This window comes from Pezoporus flaviventris, unplaced genomic scaffold, assembly GCF_033815535.1.
Source record: "Pezoporus flaviventris isolate CSIRO_AGI_PZ_B2104156 unplaced genomic scaffold, CSIRO_AGI_Pfla_v1 ptg000001l, whole genome shotgun sequence".
NCBI classification, from domain to species: domain Eukaryota; kingdom Metazoa; phylum Chordata; class Aves; order Psittaciformes; family Psittacidae; genus Pezoporus; species Pezoporus flaviventris.
In genome coordinates, this window is record NW_026892549.1 from 60,297,425 (window position 1) to 60,316,316 (window position 18,892).

General features: G+C 40.3%; 1 long non-coding RNA gene across 2 annotated transcripts in view; it reads right to left on the minus strand.

Annotated features, from left to right (window-relative positions):
- The window catches only part of LOC133273253 (uncharacterized), a 113,861-nt gene extending 95,209 nt beyond the window's left edge, over nucleotides 1-18,652 (minus strand). The window contains exon 1 of one of the 2 annotated variants that reach the window (XR_009744706.1): nucleotides 18,199-18,639. This is a non-coding gene — a long non-coding RNA (uncharacterized LOC133273253). Of the gene's footprint in view, nucleotides 1-18,198 lie in introns of both variants that reach the window. The other variant, XR_009744700.1, reaches the window with a different exon arrangement.
- Nucleotides 18,653-18,892: the final 240 nt, after the last annotated feature.

Sequence of the window (18,892 nt, forward strand, 5' to 3'; positions counted from 1 at the left end):
AAGTTGCTTAACTAAAAATAACTCGGGTGCTACAGTCTTCAGAAATAAGTTTGCAAGAGCTAGATCAATACATTTCTAAATAATTCTTCAAGTGCTTTGTCAAAACTGAAATGACAGAGATGTTCATTGCTGACTTTCAGTATTGAAGCATTGCAACATTTTTTCAACTTATTGAGTACCAAAATTCACAGAAAGGATTATGTTTTTATTCTCCCACCACTTTTGGTAAACATTTATTACCGCCTCCATCCATACTTAAAGTTCACATTCTTGCTGTTAAACAAGTGTATGTTAATTGGAGAGAGTGCTAAGCTCATTTTTTATGTATGTATTTATGCCACCTGAGTATATACAAAAAACAGAAGACTCTACATTTGGGCCTCTGGTATATTCACTATGGTACTGCAGTGCTGGTGCTTTGGGGGTGGGAGTCTATATATCTTATGTTATAATCTACTTTTTCCCAAATATGTCTTCAAAAGGAGGAAAGCAAATTTTTCCACAGTTTACATGCAAGAGAAGGCTGTCAGAACTGCACCTTCTACAGATGCTTCCAGCAATAGTGGGTTTCAGAACCACATACAATTCCCCAGTGGTGAAGAATAGCTGCAGTGCAATACTTTTTACTCGAGGTATGAAGCTGACATAGTAAAGACTGAAGGAGACAGCAAAGAGTAGAAAAAGACAGCAGACTCGAGAGACAAATACTGAGATTCCATCTGGCTGTGGGCTAGTGGAGGAACAGGAACTCCGATAACAGACAGGGCAGATCAGATTCTCATCCCATCGTGTTTGCACTTTTATTGATCTCAGGTGGAGATCAGTAATTTTGTCTCTTTGAATTTTAACAATCTGGTTTATGCTATATGAGTACTGCTCAACTAAACTCCTATATGGTTGTCACTGCATGTGTCCAGCACAAGGTTAGGCAAACATCCCACATGATTTGTTAACTAGAGCTGATCCTGCTCAAGGGCAGGGGGGTGGATTAGATGATATTTCAGGCCCCCTTCCACCCTGTTTTTTATTCTGAAAAGAGTAGGCGATACCCACTAATGCAGTGTGACTTGTCCTGTCATTGGGAGGGTTTGACCAAGGTGGTTCGCTCTGTCACATAAATTAGATTATATCAGTGTTTTTCCCACTAAGGACAATATGAAGTAACACACTTCCATTGAATTCAGTGATATTAGGGAACTAATAGAGCTAAATCTGTGAAGCATGCATAACCATGTTAAGCTATCTGGCGCACAGAAACTAACAGTACTGTTTCTCAGTTTCACAGTTACATTCATGTGCAATGTTGGATTTCTGACTGGAACTGTTATGAGGTGGAAAATGCAAATAACCAGTGAAAGGCTTAAACACAGAAAATAAAGTATAAAGAAGCTAATGTAGGCCTAAGTCTAATTCATAAAGTAATACTAAAGTTGGCTACAGACCTGGGGGTTGGCAACGTTATCCAGACAGCATCTCTCCTAAAAGTAAAACAAGAAATAAACCCCTAAATACACAGGCTGCAGACTCCATAGGGACTTCTTCCGAACATTCTGCCTTTATTATTGCTTTTCAATACACGACCCCTTACTTTTTTTAAAGATGCTCATCCCACTGCACTGAAGATGAATATTTTCAGCTCTGCCACCTTATCTCTCTTACTCCTCATACTATTCTGGCACGATTTAGTGAAGGCCTGTTCTTATGTGAATTAATTTAGGTCAGACTCCTACCAGTGCTGCCTCTAAATAACTTGCACAGCAGTTGAGTAATCCTATAATAGAAGGATAAACTGGCAGTTACTGACCTCTACTCCTTTCAGTAATTAAAATTAATTAGGTTTTTAATGTAAGACACATCATAGTTTGGACTGTATGTATGAGAAAAGAATCAGAAATAAAATAATGCCTAGACCCACGGTAGAGGTCATTAACATCTAAAACACAACCAAGGAAATATCAGTCCCTTAATTATCCCAATGTGGCCAGTGATGTTACTGCCCTAGTTGCTCAAACATTGCTATTAATTGTATTTCAGTTCAATATAAGTTTTGCTTTCAACACACATTCTGAAGAGTATTGTATCACTAATGTAATAAGGAGTAATTTCTCTTGATCTGACATAATCAAATAATTATCAAACCATAAATGTATAGTGTTGTAGGAACTCTTGCTTTAAAACAAAGTCTCAGAAGTTAAAATGTAACAGGGCAAAGAATACAGCTCAGCAAACTGCAGTTTTCCTAAAGTTTGCTAGATCTCCAACTCAAATTACTTATTTTATGGAGAGCAGAAAAATTCCTTCTGCAAATTTCCAGTATCATTCAGGTCTCTTTTTCAGGAGCAAAATTATAAATGTGTCATCATGACTTAGTGGAAATTAATTTTCTCTAATATTGCCTTCAGTCCCCTGAAATAAAACCTTGGGGAAACATCCAAGGACAATATTTCTGTAATGCAAAAATTCATAGTTCTTTATTTTCTTCTTTTTATAACCCTATGGAGTTAATATCTAAAAGATTTTGAAAGATCTTCAATACACAGTATCAAGCTGTTAATCCATTTATAGATATATGAATCAACACTTTCATTCAGAGCTCCCTAAGTGATTAAATCTGTAAAAATAATGAAGATAAATAATTTAGTGATTTTATTTTTCTATTTTTCTCTATAGCCTTTTTTCTTCATAGTAACTGAACATTTTTGCTGGCTGCGGGTAGTCTCAGTTATCTCCCCATATAAGAGTCAAAATAGCTATAAGCCTCGGTAGGAGCTCTTGACAAAAAGAGTCCAGGTCTAGTCTTCAGCAGTCCTTTAAGGAAGGTCATAGTCACTGTAATTTAGATTCTCCACTGACAGATAATAATAGACACTGAAAGCTGCAGTTTCGTGCTGTGACTATTTCACGATGCACAGCTTAGGCAGTTTGTTCAAGGATCTACATGAATGGGGAAGAGGTAGCAAGATTTGAGAGACACCTCATAATATGGGCTCCAAGGCACCTAGACATGAAAATCAGTTAAAACCTACATTTTAGGCACCAACATTTAGGAAAGGTGAATCCCTTTAATACAGAGTGACCTGAGTCCTACCTCATATGCCAAACCCCAGTATTTGTACCATATTCCTAGCTGTGTTGCTTTGTTTTGCTTAGCAGTCCATGGAACTTCATCACAGTTACTCACACATGGACATGCAAAATATGGCACACAACAGTTTCAGTGATTATGTCTTCACTGTTCAAATATCTTCAAACCTTGCTGTGACATTCATCTTCCACCTACTGCAGTATGTCCAATACACAGCTGCTTTTACATGCCACGCTTCCATTCTGAAGGAGCTCAGTTTAGTTAGAGCAGGGAAGACAGCTACATATTCCTTCTATCCCAATTCCTACACATTAACTCACATTTAAGATGTAGTATAATCCTCTGGATAGTGACGTCCTTAAGTGAATCTAGACAAACCATTTTGTGTGCAGTCTTCCCTACTCCGTTACTTCTTACGGCTCCATAAAGTGCAAACTTTGTGTTATAATGACTTGCACAACAAGTAAAGCAATAGGTCCTCTTCTAATACAAAGATCCAAGTACTATAACAATAACATATTATTTTGCTCCTCTTCAGGGAGCTTCAAAAGTCTGTAGATGTTTAAAGATTTTCTCTTAAACCTCAGCTATTCTGCTGCATTGAACAACAAGTAACAGGTAAACAGTTTCATTTGACCTTTCTTTGCATTTCACACATTTCACACTTTTCTTTTGGATTAAACATTCTTTACTTGATTGTATTTTCTTTAATCGAAATGCTACAAAAACAATGAAACACGTGAAGGAGATTATTGGAATACACCATATACCCCAATGCTACTTCTTTCCATACTACAAAAAACAAAAAAAACGAAAAAAAACTTTCTTATCATAAAACTGGCTCCTCCCATATGTAAAGAATATACCGGTTAGAATATTGAATCGGAAAATTATTAAAACCCACGTAGTAAAGTCACCAGCAGTAAAAATACATGATCCTATTTCACTTGTCTTTTCAAATAAGAACCCTACTCTAGTAATTGTTCTAGAGATTCACAGTATGTATGTGAACCCCGTGCAGTTGGAAAAAAGTCTGCCTCTCTTTCCAGTGTGTTACATTTAAACTGTTTTTCCCTTTAGAGACATATAATGAGGGATAGACTGAATGAGGTCTGAATACATACTGGACCAGAAATCCACCTGGATCTTTGACTAAGCACTCCATTTTACGTCATTTTAATAGAGAATTTACACCTTAGAAACTGAGAGTATAGTTTGCAAAGACGGGAGTTTTAAAACTATGTTCCTACAACCTCTATTTCTCACATAAATGAGAGAGTCCTGCAACTATAGTGGGGCCGATAGGAAAATTTCAACTAAGAAATTTATTCATGGCCAGATGGCCTTATTGGCATTATATTAATAGGCTAAGTACCTGTCTTAATAAAGACACGAGTGAGCACGCACATAGCTTTACAAAAGGGTAAAGGAAATTTTAAATTACTTTATGTTACATGGTCATCTACAGCATTAAGCAGAAAGAGCAACACAGATACCTCACTGCCTTTTTGTCCTTCCTGTGCAATAAAAACAGCAGCTGAATGTTCCCATGAACTTTAAACAGTGATTTTAAAATTCATTCCAAGCCTCATAGCATCATGCAGTTCATTCAGCACCGAGATCTCACTGGCTATTACAATACACACTTATGGCTTATGAACCAAAGAGAAAAATATAATTCAGAGGAATATGAGGAAGTATTTATTATGACAGTGGCATGAATATAAGTGACTTAACAAACCATGACAGAAATCAGAATACTTTTTACTCTTCTTAGAATAGGAATGGTTCCCTCCTAAGCAATATGGGAAACATAGATTACTTCTGCATAACTATTCTGATATGAAAGATGCAAACATGTAAAAGGGAACAATCCTATGTTGCCATGATGGTGCACAAGATGAACACACGGTCTTTCTTATCTCCATAATTTTCCTATTCCTTATTTTTTAGAATAGGTTTTTTAGATTGTTTTTATAACATAGTATGACCAAAGAGTGCTAACAAACATTTAGCACTAACAAACAAGTCCCACATTATCTGTGTAACACTGTACTTGTAGGGCATCTGTACTTAACACTGGTCATTGTGCAAATAATTTATATGATCTTAAGGTCCTTTCCAACCCTAACTATTCTAGGATCCTATGTTCTTCTGTATTTGGGTATGGTACTATTCGGCACATTTTTCCCCCAAACTTGCTGACAGTTGTTTTCTCCAGAGCTATGGTTGGTTAGCTTTCAGAGTATTGTCGTGGTATAAAAGCAGTCAGGCAATTCGTTCGCTCACTTCCCCCCCTTTCTTGCCCTCCCCCTGCTCCCGGAGGGACGGAGAGGAGAATCAAAAAGAATGCAACTCCCACGGGTTGAGATAAGAGCAGTTTAGTAACTAAGGTATAACACAAATCACTACTGCTACCACCAATGATAATAATGATAAAGGAAATAACAAGGGAAGAGAATACAACACCTCAGCACCAGCCGACCGATAACTCGCCCCCCTCAGCCCGACCAAGCACTGACCGATACCTCCTCCAACCCTGCAGTCTCCCAGCCCTTCCGGCTAACTCCCAGTTACCTCCTGGGCATGACGTGCTGTGGTATGGAATAGCTCTTTGGTCAGTTTGGGTCAGGTGTCCTGTCTCTGCTTCCTCCCGGCTTCCCCTCCTCCCTGGCAGAGCATGAGGCTCACAAAGTCCTTGGCCAAACCAAAACATCATTGTTATCAGCTCTGTTCCCTAGCTGAAAGGTAAAACACTGCACTGCACCAGCTACCAAGAAGGGGAAACATGACTGCTATTGCTGAACCCAGGACATTATCCACCCCTTATTCCATACCTTCACGTCATGCTCAGATCCCACATTTTCAATGTACTCTTATCTTAGTGCATGGACCAGTCCCTATAAAGCTGCTGAGTCCATCTGGTCCATGATGGCAGGCTCCATCTCTTGTAACAGTCTTCCAGAGCAGGAGAGACTGTGTGCAGGGTTCACACTCGTGAACAACCTGGGCAATAGTGTCCATTGCTAAGTCCACCCCTCGATCATGAGTCCATCTCTATGTTGCATCTCTGCTCTGATGGCCTGAAGTGCCATGGGCCCACCAGGCTTAAAATAATTCACTGTCCCCTTCAGCAGTTTCTGCAGCTTGTTGCTGGGGACTCCATACAGCTGCCTTCCATCTCCGACGCTTCCAAAGCACTGGAGGGGCCCAGTGGACTAGATACTTGCCCATACTGTCCCACACACCCTGCCACTCATGACTATCCAGCCTTGGGGAAAACCTCTTGGTCCCCCTATATCCTCGTATCCCTATACCCCAGACAAGACCCAAACCCGACTCTGCTTAACTTCTGAGATCAGACAAAATGGTTGTGGGTAGAACACAGTCTGTGTGTGTGCCAACATGCTGATCCCCCTCACAATCAGCAGGCAGGTCCCAAGGATACCCAAAGGCCATTCAAAACCTTCAGAACTCTCAGTTGATGCTGCTGTACTTGTCACCGGGGCTGGTGTAGCTGCTGTGCTTGCCGGCTCTCCCACCACCGGCTTCTCTTTTCCTGAGTCCAGCTCTTCCTCCTCTGCCTTGCTGGGAAATGCTGCGTGGTCTCCTGCATCCTCCTGGGGCTCGGCGGGCGGCTTCCGGGGAATGCTCTCGGCCGTCGCGGGGCTGGGCTCCTCCGCGGGGCTCGGCTCCTCCGCGGGGCTCGGCTCGGCCGCGGGGCTCGGCTCCTCCGCCCCCTTCTCCCGCTGCTCGGCAGCCGCCTCCTTCCTCTCCTCGACCTCCCCGGCCTCCTCCACCGGCAGCCGTCCCCTCGCGGCCTCCGGCCCCGCTCCCGGCCGCCGCCTGGTCCCCGGGCCCGCTCTCCCGGGCCGGTTCGGCTGCCGCCGGCTCCCGGGGCCGCTCCCCCTCGGCTCCCCGCAGCCTCACGAAGATGGAGAGTAGGGTGAGGGCCCGGACGGTGAAGAGCAGCCGGACGGCCAGGTACAAGTCCACGGCCACGTCCGTCCCGCCCTGCTGCTGGAGCCCGCCCGTATTACAAGCCATTGCCATAAAGCACAGTGAGACAAGAACCTTAGCCCAAGCCCCACACTTGATAAACACTAACACAGCAAATACCGGCTCTACGTAAGTTACAACGGTCTGAAGCTGTGAGATCAAGAGAAATAACTCTGAGAGCCAATAAATCAGCATTGTGATGAGTGACTATTAATCCAGTCAAATCTGTCGTTATCTCAACCCTTCGTGCCCCACGTTGGGCGCCAAAAAAGAGCTGTCGTGGTTTAAACCCAGTCAGGTAATTCGTTCGCTCACTTCCCCCCCCCCCTTTCTTGCCCTCCCCCTGCTCCCGGAGGGACAGAGAGGAGAATCAAAAGAATGCAACTCCCACGGGTTGAGATAAGAACAGTTTAGTAACTAAGGTATAACACAAATCACTACTGCTACCACCAATGATAATAATGATAAAGGAAATAACAAGGGAAGAGAATACAACACCTCAGCACCAGCCGACCGATAACTCGCCCCCCTCAGCCCGACCAAGCTCCGACCGATACCTCCTCCAACCCTGCAGTCTCCCAGCCCTTCCGGCTAACTCCCAGTTACATCCTGGGCATGACGTGCTGTGGTATGGAATAGCTCTTTGGTCAGTTTGGGTCAGGTGTCCTGTCTCTGCTTCCTCCCGGCTTCCCCTCCTCCCTGGCAGAGCATGAGGCTCACAAAGTCCTTGGCCAAACCAAAACATCCTTGTTATCAGCTCTGTTCCCCAGCTGAAAGGTAAAACACTGCACTGCACCAGCTACCAAGAAGGGGAAACATGACTGCTACTGCTGAACCCAGGACAAGTATAATTGCAAAGAAGCAGGTGGTACACAGACATAAGACTATTTAATGTTCAAGTAAGTGCAGCAGTAGCCTGGGTTAATGCTGGCCAAGAGAGAATGGCTGGAATACGAATATATTTTGTTAACACATTTCTTCCAGTTGCTCTGTCTCTTCACATGAATGAAGAACAGCCGTGATACTTCTGGTGGGAAATTTAAGAAATGGCCTTCTGTGTATTGATTTTCTAGTCCACCTGACATATGGTATTCTATCTACACGACATCTAAAACGTTGTGACTGTATTATTAGTCATATCATTGCTACCGATACATATGGAAGGTGATTGCTAGAAAGAAAAAATATGGTCAAATTTCGCAGACCTGGCTGATAAGAACTGTACAGATCTGCTGTACAGACTTACAGCAGCAACTAGGAGCCCTAGTCACAGACTATGACTACATTGGTATGTACCTTGCTGCCAGAAGAGAATTAAGAACACTTCTCCTACTGTAGAGAGTTAGTAGGAAACAGAAAAGAAGGAAAATCTTTTTGAAGTGCTTCAGGAGCGAAGGTTTTCAGCTTGAGTCAGGTCAAAAAGAGAACTTTAGCACAGAAGAAGAATGAAGCAAAACAGTGATATTTAAGAACCAGTGACATCATCAGACTGTTTCATGTAACAGTTGAATACAAACAAGGTTAAAGAGTATTTTTCTTTCCTCAGAAACAGTGTGGTAAATTAAGTGCATCCGCTTAATGTATCTGTAAAATGACAGCTGTAAGCTAGTGACTATGTAATAAATAACAGGAATACTCACATTTTTGTGAAGGACCTATCTTCAGGAAATATACACAAAGGTGTGCATTCCCTCTCAATCAAACACGTAAAGCATGAGGACAATTTAGATTTAATAGGCTGTGCCATGTTTTAGTATTTCTTCACATAGTAAGGTTTATTAGGATTTCAGCAATAATTATCTTCTCATTCCTAATGGAACATAAAATTATACTACTTACACATATCTTTCATGAAATATTTATAGTGCATCATGTAATTTCTGAATAAGTTTCAATAAAGTTCCTTTAAATTCAAGTGCTTCTTTGTTTTTTTTTTTTGGAACTGACTTCACTAATTTCCAGCTGAGGTCTGCAGGTCAAGAAATGTCTGGTGCCAGATAGCTTTGTCCTAGGACTTTTCATATCTTGTCACTTGCATTTGTATGAGAAATGAGGGCTAATGCTCTAACCTTCTGACTGAGGCTCAGAAGTAGGCACTACTTTTTCCTTTTCAATTGGGGGAATTTCAGGGCACCCAGCCAGCATATACTTTGCCTTATTTTGATTTGATTGAGTCATATGTTATATATTGAATTACTTATGTTGGTTGGAACAAGTCCAGAGGAGAGCCACGAGGATGATCAGGGGCCTGGAACACCTCCCAGATGAAGACAGGCTGAGAAAGTTGGGGCTGTTCAGCCTGGAGAAGAGAAGCTGCGTGGAGACCTCATAGCAGCCTTCCAGTGTCTGAAGGGGGCTACAAGGATGCTGAGGAGGGACTCTTCATTAGGGACTGTAGTGGTTAAAACTGAAACAGGGGAAGTTTAGATTGGATCTAAGGAGGAAGTTCTTTACTGTAAAGGTGGTGACGCACTGGAATGGGTTGCCCAAGGTAGTTGTGAATGCTCCATCCCTGGCAGTGCTCAAGGCCAGGTTGGACAGAGCCTTGGGTAACATGGTTTAGCCTGAGGTGTCCCTGCCCATGGCATGTGGGCTGGAGCTAGATGATCTTAAGGTCCTTTCCAACCCTAACTATACTATGATTCTATAATATTATTGGAGGCCAAGCACTGTTGCTCATTCATTTTGTTCAAAACTGAATGTTAAAAGCTAACAGCTATGCAAACAAGTTCTTTCAGCAAACACAACAAAGCTTCACTAAGAAACCACTGCTTCTGCTCTCTACGTTTAACACCTGTTGTGGGAAGAATAAAAGTCAAAAACGCCAGAAACACCAAACTTTTGATTACTCTTCCAGCAAGGCTCAGGGATATTCTTCTGGGGTTCACATGTTCTTTCACATGTTAAACTTTTTCATCTACAGGCTGAAGTTATTTGTGGCCAGGTAATAGCTATTTATTCTTGTGCCAATAGCATCCTTAAGCGCTTCATGTTTAATATTGAGCTTTTATAAAAAGTAAATTGAATGTTATTTCCTGCTTCTATATAAAAGTTTGAAAATTGATTGTATTCATCTTGAGTTGTGACTAACATCATGCTCTGATTATAATGCAATACTAACATCAATTCACTGTTATATGTATATAGTCTTACTTTGATTTGGTAACTACAGTTTAATCTCACTTTGTCAAGAAGCACCTTTTATTCTATGCTTGCTTTAGCTTATTTTTCTTGATTCAAGTTTAATAAAATCTATAGAAGGTTACCGTGAGTTATAGTGCATTCAAGGAGTGATAGAGGCCAAAGTCCTTAGTGAATTGCATTATGTTTAATTGGGAACCTATTTGATCTCCTCTGAAATTAGACTTATGGTTCTTACAAAATCATACACTGCGGCTGTCCATATTGTACCTGTTCTTCTTGCTCTCCAGCAATTTGAAGGGGTTTGAATAATAAGGAAAAAATATTTAACAGTAGAAATTATTTCTATTTGGTTTTCCCCCTCATGGGGAGAAAGTACTAATGATTTGGGTGATTAACCTTTCCCGGAAACAATCAACTAATCTGCTTTGACCGGATAAAAACTTGAAACTCACCTGAGTCATGCAATAGCCCTTGGGAAGATTTACTAGTAAATATTCCAGTGACTGTTCCGAGACACTGTTCCATAGATGCCTTTCTCCTCCTTTACTTCACATTTAAGAATGTGTTTTCCATGCATAGTCATTTTATTGCTTAGTCATAATTACTGAGGTTGAGGAATAGTACTTTCATTTCAAAGTATTTCAGATCCAGGCTTTTTTTTTAATATTGCCGAAGTGTCAAGTAAACACAGTCTGACTTTTTCAGTGCAGAAATACACTTTAAGACTGTGAATCTTAAAATAAAGCAAGCTTCATTTAAAACAAACCTAAAAGATTCAGTTATGTTTCAGAACGGCAAGAAACAAATCTTCATTAACTATCAGCAATGACAACTATCAGCAATGACATCGAACTCCAAAGAATAAACTGAATCAATGCAAAAGAGCTAAGAGAGGGAAAACAAAACGCTGATGTAAATGATAATGAGACTTGAACTATGACTTTCATGTTTCCCCCTTCTGATATTTCTAAGCCTCATTTGGTAGATTATGATGCCTAGATAAAAATTATAATTCCATACAAAATTTATGTATGACTTCTCATTTGCTGGAGCATGTTTCAAGGAAACATATGGAGCTTACTGTTTCTTCTAAAGGAGCATTGTCATGCAGTGTAGTATTTGAGAGTCTCTGTGGTGAGAATGTGTTAGCTTGGATGCTGTGTGACCTAGTGAAAGCTGGTTTGTATTTATCAATTTCAAGACCTATCATCCTAAAACTTCATCTAAAAAGCAAAAGCAATGTGCAAATGACTGTTTTCCTATTTAGTGATTATTTATTCTCTCACTGCAGTTATTTTTTTTTTTTACTGCTGCAAACACCTTTGCATTGTTTTTGAATTCTCTCCAATCCTTTTTCTTTCCAGACTTCAATCCAGGGAGGAAAAAGTCATTTGAAATTTTCACCAGACTATCACGTTTTGCTCGAGGTTTTAATTTCATTTTGCAATTAAAATAAGCTTGAACTCAGGAAATAAGATTCTAAAAATAAATACATAAATTGCACTTACATTCAAATTAAGCCTCAGGTCCTATATTTGTGCACTAACCTTCTCAGCCCACATGAGAATACATTAATTGAGAGCATTTTATACCTTTATAAGGTTAACTCCCACTTTTTTTTATAATGAAGATCAGGAGGGGAGAGTTTCATTCTTTTACATCTTCCTGCTACCTAACCTTGCAGCTACCCGGCTTCAAGCCATTAAGCTTTCATTCCATTCTGCTGGGTGCAAAACCTGCAGGTAGTACATCTACTGCATTTGGCTGATTTTTGTGCCATTTTTCCCCCCAGTACTCTTCCCAAACACCTTGCATTTTGCTGGGCTTACTTTCCCTTGTTGTTAGATCTTGCTTTGTTTCTTAGTTATAATCCCACCCACCTGATGCCAAGTCAGGCAATTAGCATAAATATGCAGCATTCTTGTTGACTGAGGAGCAATTCAAGCTTTTCTGTACTCCTGCTTCTTGCTGTCATTGACTTCTTCGTGTAGACCTTCCCAATGTATTCTTTTCTGACAGCAGCACTTCAGTCATGCTTTCATGCATGGTAGCAGAGACTGCAGTCATTCTGAGCCTGCTTTTGCTTAGCTCTATAGCTTGTTCTTTTGTTACAACATGCGAAAGGTCAGACTGATTTAGCTCTTTTGCACAGATTGCTATTTTTCTTCAATAGGTCTTTTTACTCATAATATGACTAAGAAACCTAAAAAACAAACTCAAATTGAGATTAAGATTTTTTTTTCTTCTTTGTTTGACCAGGGATGTTATAATCTGGGGTAAAATATTGCACCTTAAAATGTTTTGAGCATACTAGACCCATGCAAGAGATTCAGCAAAAACATGCAAGTTCCATGTACAAATCCAAACAAATAAACTCTGGATTTTACAGATGGTTCCTGCTGCCAGCCAGGAACAAAGGATTCAGACTCATAAAGGAGAATGGAAGTAGCATGGATGTGAAGGACCCCTTGTCAACTGAATGGAAATCAAAGGGTGAGGCATGCTCATAGGGAAGAAAGGGTGCACCAGTATCAAATTAGCATACAGTGGCTCTAGCTGTGCTTTTATAATACAGGTTGCACAAATAGCTCTCATCTCTGAATTTGTTCTACAGTCATAAATCTATTTCCATGGGATAATCTCTTTGCAGCATACACTCTCTGAAATATAGAGCACATCAAAGGTGCAAGATTGTTTGCACTCTGTGAAATGCAGCTATGCTAAACCAGTAAGAAAAAAATACAGGTAAACTAAAGGACAACAAAATTAGTGGCTACACAAAATACACCAAAATGAAGAATAGCAATGGCAGCTATTCCAGACAGTATCCTATGTTGATAGCCTATGTTACAGCATCTTGTTGGCAGATAAATAATTACTCTGATAACAGCAGTGCAGAACTTCAGCCATCTACTGTAGATCACAGTACATCATAATTTACAAATGCAGAAGCACTAGAACAGATAATCTTGTTTAAATGTCACCTTGCTACTCAGCTGCTTACTCTGCTTTGTGCTCCAGGTCTCATCTCTTTACTTGAAGGACAAAACAATACACTTTTTAACTGTAAGAGCCCATGAGAAACTGAGCCAGGTTTTCTTTCCTCTGAGCAAGTTTTGGCAGGCTTATGAACTGTGTGGCAGGTACTAAGAATAAATAGAAAAGCTCCACTGAAGTCTGTAATACCTGATGATTTATAGCCATTGAGGACCTCAATTGGATTACAAATTGTGAAGTCGTTTCTGTCCTTAATTATAGTTATGCCACCTCACTGCAGAATGAATTTCTACAAGTGGAGCTTAGGGTCTAACTGACTTTACAGCATATTTATGGGTGGTGATGATGCATGAAAAGGAAAGGATTTTTCTTGGCTTTCACCTCCATCTGAGCTTTCACTTGGAATATGAATTCTTTTTTTCTAACTTCAATACTGATAGCAGAATTTTTAGGAACCTTCCACTGAAACAGTGAGCTTCAATACTGGAAACCTTCATATGTCTAAGCTGTTGCTGTGCATTCCGCTTGTTTTCAAATACATGTGCAAGCAAATATCTCAATGCACTCTTAAGAAACTCCAATGACTTTACACTTCTGTAAATCAACATTTCAATAAGAAGTTCCCTGACTAGTGTTAAAACTAATGAAGATTGCCAGTATGTTTTCTAGCTGGAACTGTATGGAAAAACTAGAATTGTTAGGGAATGCAAACACATCTGCAACATTTTGAATAAGTGCATTGATTAAGTGTACTGCCAATATTATGTTTAATCGTGTTCAGTTCAACATCTTTGTCATTGACATGGACAGTAGTATTGATGGCACTCAACAAGTTTGTGGTGACACTAAGCTGTCTGGTTCAATTGCTATGCTGGAGGGAAGGGATAGAATCCAGGGTTGGGTTTTTTTTCATATGTGGGCTACTGATTGACTAAAAATGGTACTTTTTGTTTTATACTGTTTAAGAAGATTAAATGAGACTAGATTTGTACTTACAAATTATGAAATAAATATCTAGTGATTCAACATTAATAAGTCATTACAGAACTCCAAAAAATAATCTTTTTTTACAAAGCATCATTCGTGAATACCACAGAAACAATTACCCTTCTAACAGGAAAGGTTCAAGTTATTTCTGTTCTTGTAGCCATGTATGGAAAGGACAGACATAAGCTACACTTGAAGAAAGGTATGAACAGAAATGGCATCATATTTGGTATGAAATTTTGCCTTCCTCTTCTGTTGACTGGGCTTCATTCCTTTTATGGACCTAATTATGATGGATTTAACCAGACAGAAAATAGCATACTTCAGTGACAAAGGGTGTCAGCTATAAACCAGAAAACCAGGTTTCTCCTGGCTGTGCTGTCTGATGCTGAGCAAACTACTTTGTCCTTCTATTCTCTAAAATACCCAGGTCAAGTAAAATTCCATTCTTGACCAGCTTAAGGAATTAGCAGTAATACCTCCACATTAATTCATACATACAACCTTTAAAGGGGGCTGCCCAAATGTTTCTTTTTGATTCACATCACATCAGCTAAAACACCCATATGGTTTCTTTGGAAAGATACACTGAACTTATTTTCCAAAGTAATATGGGACACCAGATAACCACTCAACTTTCAGAAAACTTTATGAATCAGAAACACTGGCATTTCATAGAACCATAGAACAGTTAGGGTTGTAAAGGACCTTAAGACCTTAAGTTCCAACCCCCCTGCCATGGGCAGGGACACCTCACGCTAAACCATCTCACCCAAGGCTTCGTCCAACCTTGTCTTCAACACTGCCAGGGGTGGAGCATTCACAACTTCCTTGGGCAACCCATTCCAGTGCCTCACCACCCTTACAGTAAAGAACTTCTTCCTTAGATCCAATCTAAACTTCCCCGGGTTAAGTTTTAACCCGTTACCCCTTGTCCTATCACTACAGTCCCTAATGAAGAGTCCCTCCCCAGCATCCCTATAGGCCCCCTTCAGATACTGGGGGGCTGCTGTGAGGTCTCCATGCAGCCTTCTCTTCTCCAGGCTGAACAGCCCCAACTTTCTCAGGCTATTTTCATACAGGAGGTGCTCCAGTCCCCTGATCATCCTTGTGGCCTCCTCTGGACTTGTTCCAACAAGTTCCATGTCCTTTTTATGTTGAGGACACCAGAACTGCACACAATGCTCCAGGTGAGGTCTCACAAGAGCAGAGCAGAGGGGCAGGATCACCTCCTTTGACCTGCTGGTCACTTCATAAGCATGTCAAGGTCCCTCTGGATGGCATTCCTTCCCTCCAGCGTATCAACTGAACCACACAGCTTGGTGTCATCGGCAAACTTGCTGAGGGCACACTCAATCCCACTGTCCATGTCAGCGATAAAGATGTTGAACAAGACCGTTGCCAGCACCGATCCCTGAGGGACACCACTCGTTACTGGTCTCCAGCCGAACACTGAGCCATTGACCACAACACTTTGCGTGCGGCCATCCAGCCAGTTCTTTATCCACCGAGTGGTCCATCCATCAAATTGATGTCTCTCCAATTTAGAGACAAGGATCTCTTGTGGGACAGTGTCGAATGCTTTGCACAAGTCCAGATGCCTGACTTAGCACAATTTGTTCCTGGTTAAAAACCAGACAAGTGGTGAAATTCCCTTGGCTTCTACGTAACAAGGGCAGATGGCTCCCATCTCCCTGAAAAAGTTTTATTTTCTTTTTGTCCTCTCCAAAGGGAAAATCAGTAACACTGTGGCAAAAAATATACTATAGACAGTAACAAGTTCTGGCACTTCAGGAGGAACTGATACACTGTTTGAAGAACAGTACTTTCTCAGTACCGACTACGGAGGTGTTTACAGGATTAGAAAACGTCTGGAACACCACCAGCATATATATATATCTCAAAAGTATTTACAAGCAAATTTGCTTTCAAAATTTTAGGTGATGGGGTGAATCCACCCTAAACAGAAATCCCATTGGGTAGCCTGATCTAAGTCACTGATATAAGTAATAAGCAGTGCTGAAATCTTTGAATCTTTCACAGTTTTGCACAATTATGGAAAGATATCCCATATTTTCACTAACACTGGTGAAAACCAGAGTTCAGCAGGACAATCACTGAACTTCCCAGCAGTTTGCTAACACACACAGACATAGAGAAATCTAAGAAACTTTGTTTTTCATCTGGTCACAGGAAAATCAAATTTTATGGTGGGCATACTCCCAGTTCTATTTCCTCATAAAAATCTGCTTTATATCATTACTTTTCTGTCTCTCTTTGCCGCAGAAAAAATATGGACCCGGTCAGAGATCAATATGATCAGATAAAAGCCGTTTATTGCAAAGACTTAACTCCTATATACTATTGCTTACATGCACTTACAGTGATTTGGCATATTATGATTGGATACATGTCTTGAAGACCCTTAGTGACTAACATATAATTGGTTAAGCACAGGTGGGAGAACTTGACCTCGAAAGCTTGCCAACAGTCCACAGTTCTCATAACTCAGTGAATTCCAGCCTCTTATCTTGCTTGCTTAAGCTTCCTTGAGCCTCTCATGGCCTTGCTGTATCTTTCAGGATTATTCAGAGTTCATGTACCAATTATACATTCTCCCGTGAGAACACTGTCTCCACGTCTTTTCTTGTGTTTCTGCGCAGTTTCAATCTTCCTTAGCCACTCAGTTCATCACCTCCTTACCTATTATTTACATCTGGATTTTCCTCTCTACTGACACCTAATCTCTTTCCTCCACATTTCTCCATCCAAACTAATTCTCTTTGTGGCTCCAACAAATGAGGTTCTGCTCATTTTCCTTCTGCATAAAGTCAGGGAAGATTTTCTGTACAGCACATATGGGAGCAGAGGGAAGCTAGAATCTTTATTTCAACACCCACTCCAGGAAGGTAACAAAAACAACAATCCCAGTTTGGGTGGGTTGGACAGGAGGCTGCCCAGTAAGAGATAGAAGAAAAGTCCCAGTTTTCAATTAGATTGTAAGGGAAGTAGATTGTAAGGGAAAAATCTTTCCTTTCCATGGAAGGTGGTCGTGAATCATTTTTGCATGAGAAGAGCAGGAACACATAGAGTTGTTGTATTTGTTCTTCAGATCACAATACGAATTTCCTAGAGCAGAGCTGGCTGTAAAGAGCTAGCGTTAATCTGCGTAACCTCAGACATGCAACTATATTAGCCATAGGTAAACTAACATTACATTAGGACCTAGGTTTAAGCATTTTCTCCTAAAATTGTGGTTAACTTTAGCTTGGCATGCATCTAACCAACACTGAAGTTAATAATTAGAATTAAGGGCTAGTCATGTGTAATGGTACTCTAGTAGTTTAGTAGCATTAGATGATAAAGTTCATTTGTTTAGCCTGCCAATAACTTTCTTCAAGCATATCCCTTTATATTGTGATTGATAATCTGGCCCCCAATGGATAATCTGAGTCATTACTGTACAATGAAGCCTCCCAGAGAACATAAATTATCTTATACATGACATCATTGTACTATTCATGATCAAGTTGTGGGGAGAGAAGCAGAGAGAAAGAACAGAAATCTTAGAAGTAATTTCCAAAAAACCAAATATGAACATATACTTGATGAATTTGGGGTAGGACCATAAATTAATTTTAAATAGATTTGACAGAGTTATATAAAATATAAAGTTTTCTTTAAAAAGATTAAAAATTGCAATTTTCAGCAGTTTTTTCAAAACAATGTAAAATTTCTGAAGAGATGACACTGAGCTACCTTTTGTGCACAAAACCAGCCCCACTTAAAAACCCAGGACCTGTCATTTGTATACATTTGTATACGGGCTGACCAATCTTCACAAATAGTTTTCCAAACCCCTTCTTTTTTTCTTTTGTTTTCCTGTTTTTTTTTCTGCCCAAAGTTCTTAGCAGAAAGCACAGCTGCAGCTACACACTTCCTTCTGCAGTGACAGTACAATCCCAATTCGCAACACAAAATCTCACCTTACAGGATTTTTCACTGAAGCTCCAAGTAATTTTCCAGTGTAGAGATGGTTGTCATACTTCACATGTTGTCCTCTAGATGGTCATTAGCTGCTGGTAGCTTCCTATTGGAGGGAGGAGTGTTTGAGTCCTCCCACATTTCTCTTCCAAAGAGGTTTCCAGAACTGTTTGCTTTTCAAACTTTCACAGCCCATCATCAAGGAAAACTATGAACACCTGATTTTTTTGGTGCAGTTGAAGTGATTGCAGAAATCCCCTCAAGGGTTCTTCTGCCAGCAGCCTGAAGTGTCAGTTGTCTCCAGAGAGACTTGTGACAAAGCTTTAGTCAGCTCACACAAGTTCAAAGAGAATAGCTCTCTACACAGGATGATGTTTATCTAGGGAATAAGCACTTCTTTGTCATGCTGGAACATAAAATTTCAGAAGAAGATATTCCATTAGTAGAGTTTTGTTCTGCTAGAATTGTTTTAAGTATACACAGCACAACTACACTTCATTTCCATGTGAATGAACTACAAAGATGCCATGGAAGAAAGATTCATAGAGGTAGGTAGATAGATAGATATAAACCCAACCCAAACCAAAAAACCCAAGTGCATGCCATTGAAGTATTTTACAATTTAATCTGTTTACTTAACCATGATCATTCAATGGATAATCATAAGATATTTAATGGATAGCCATGAGATATTTA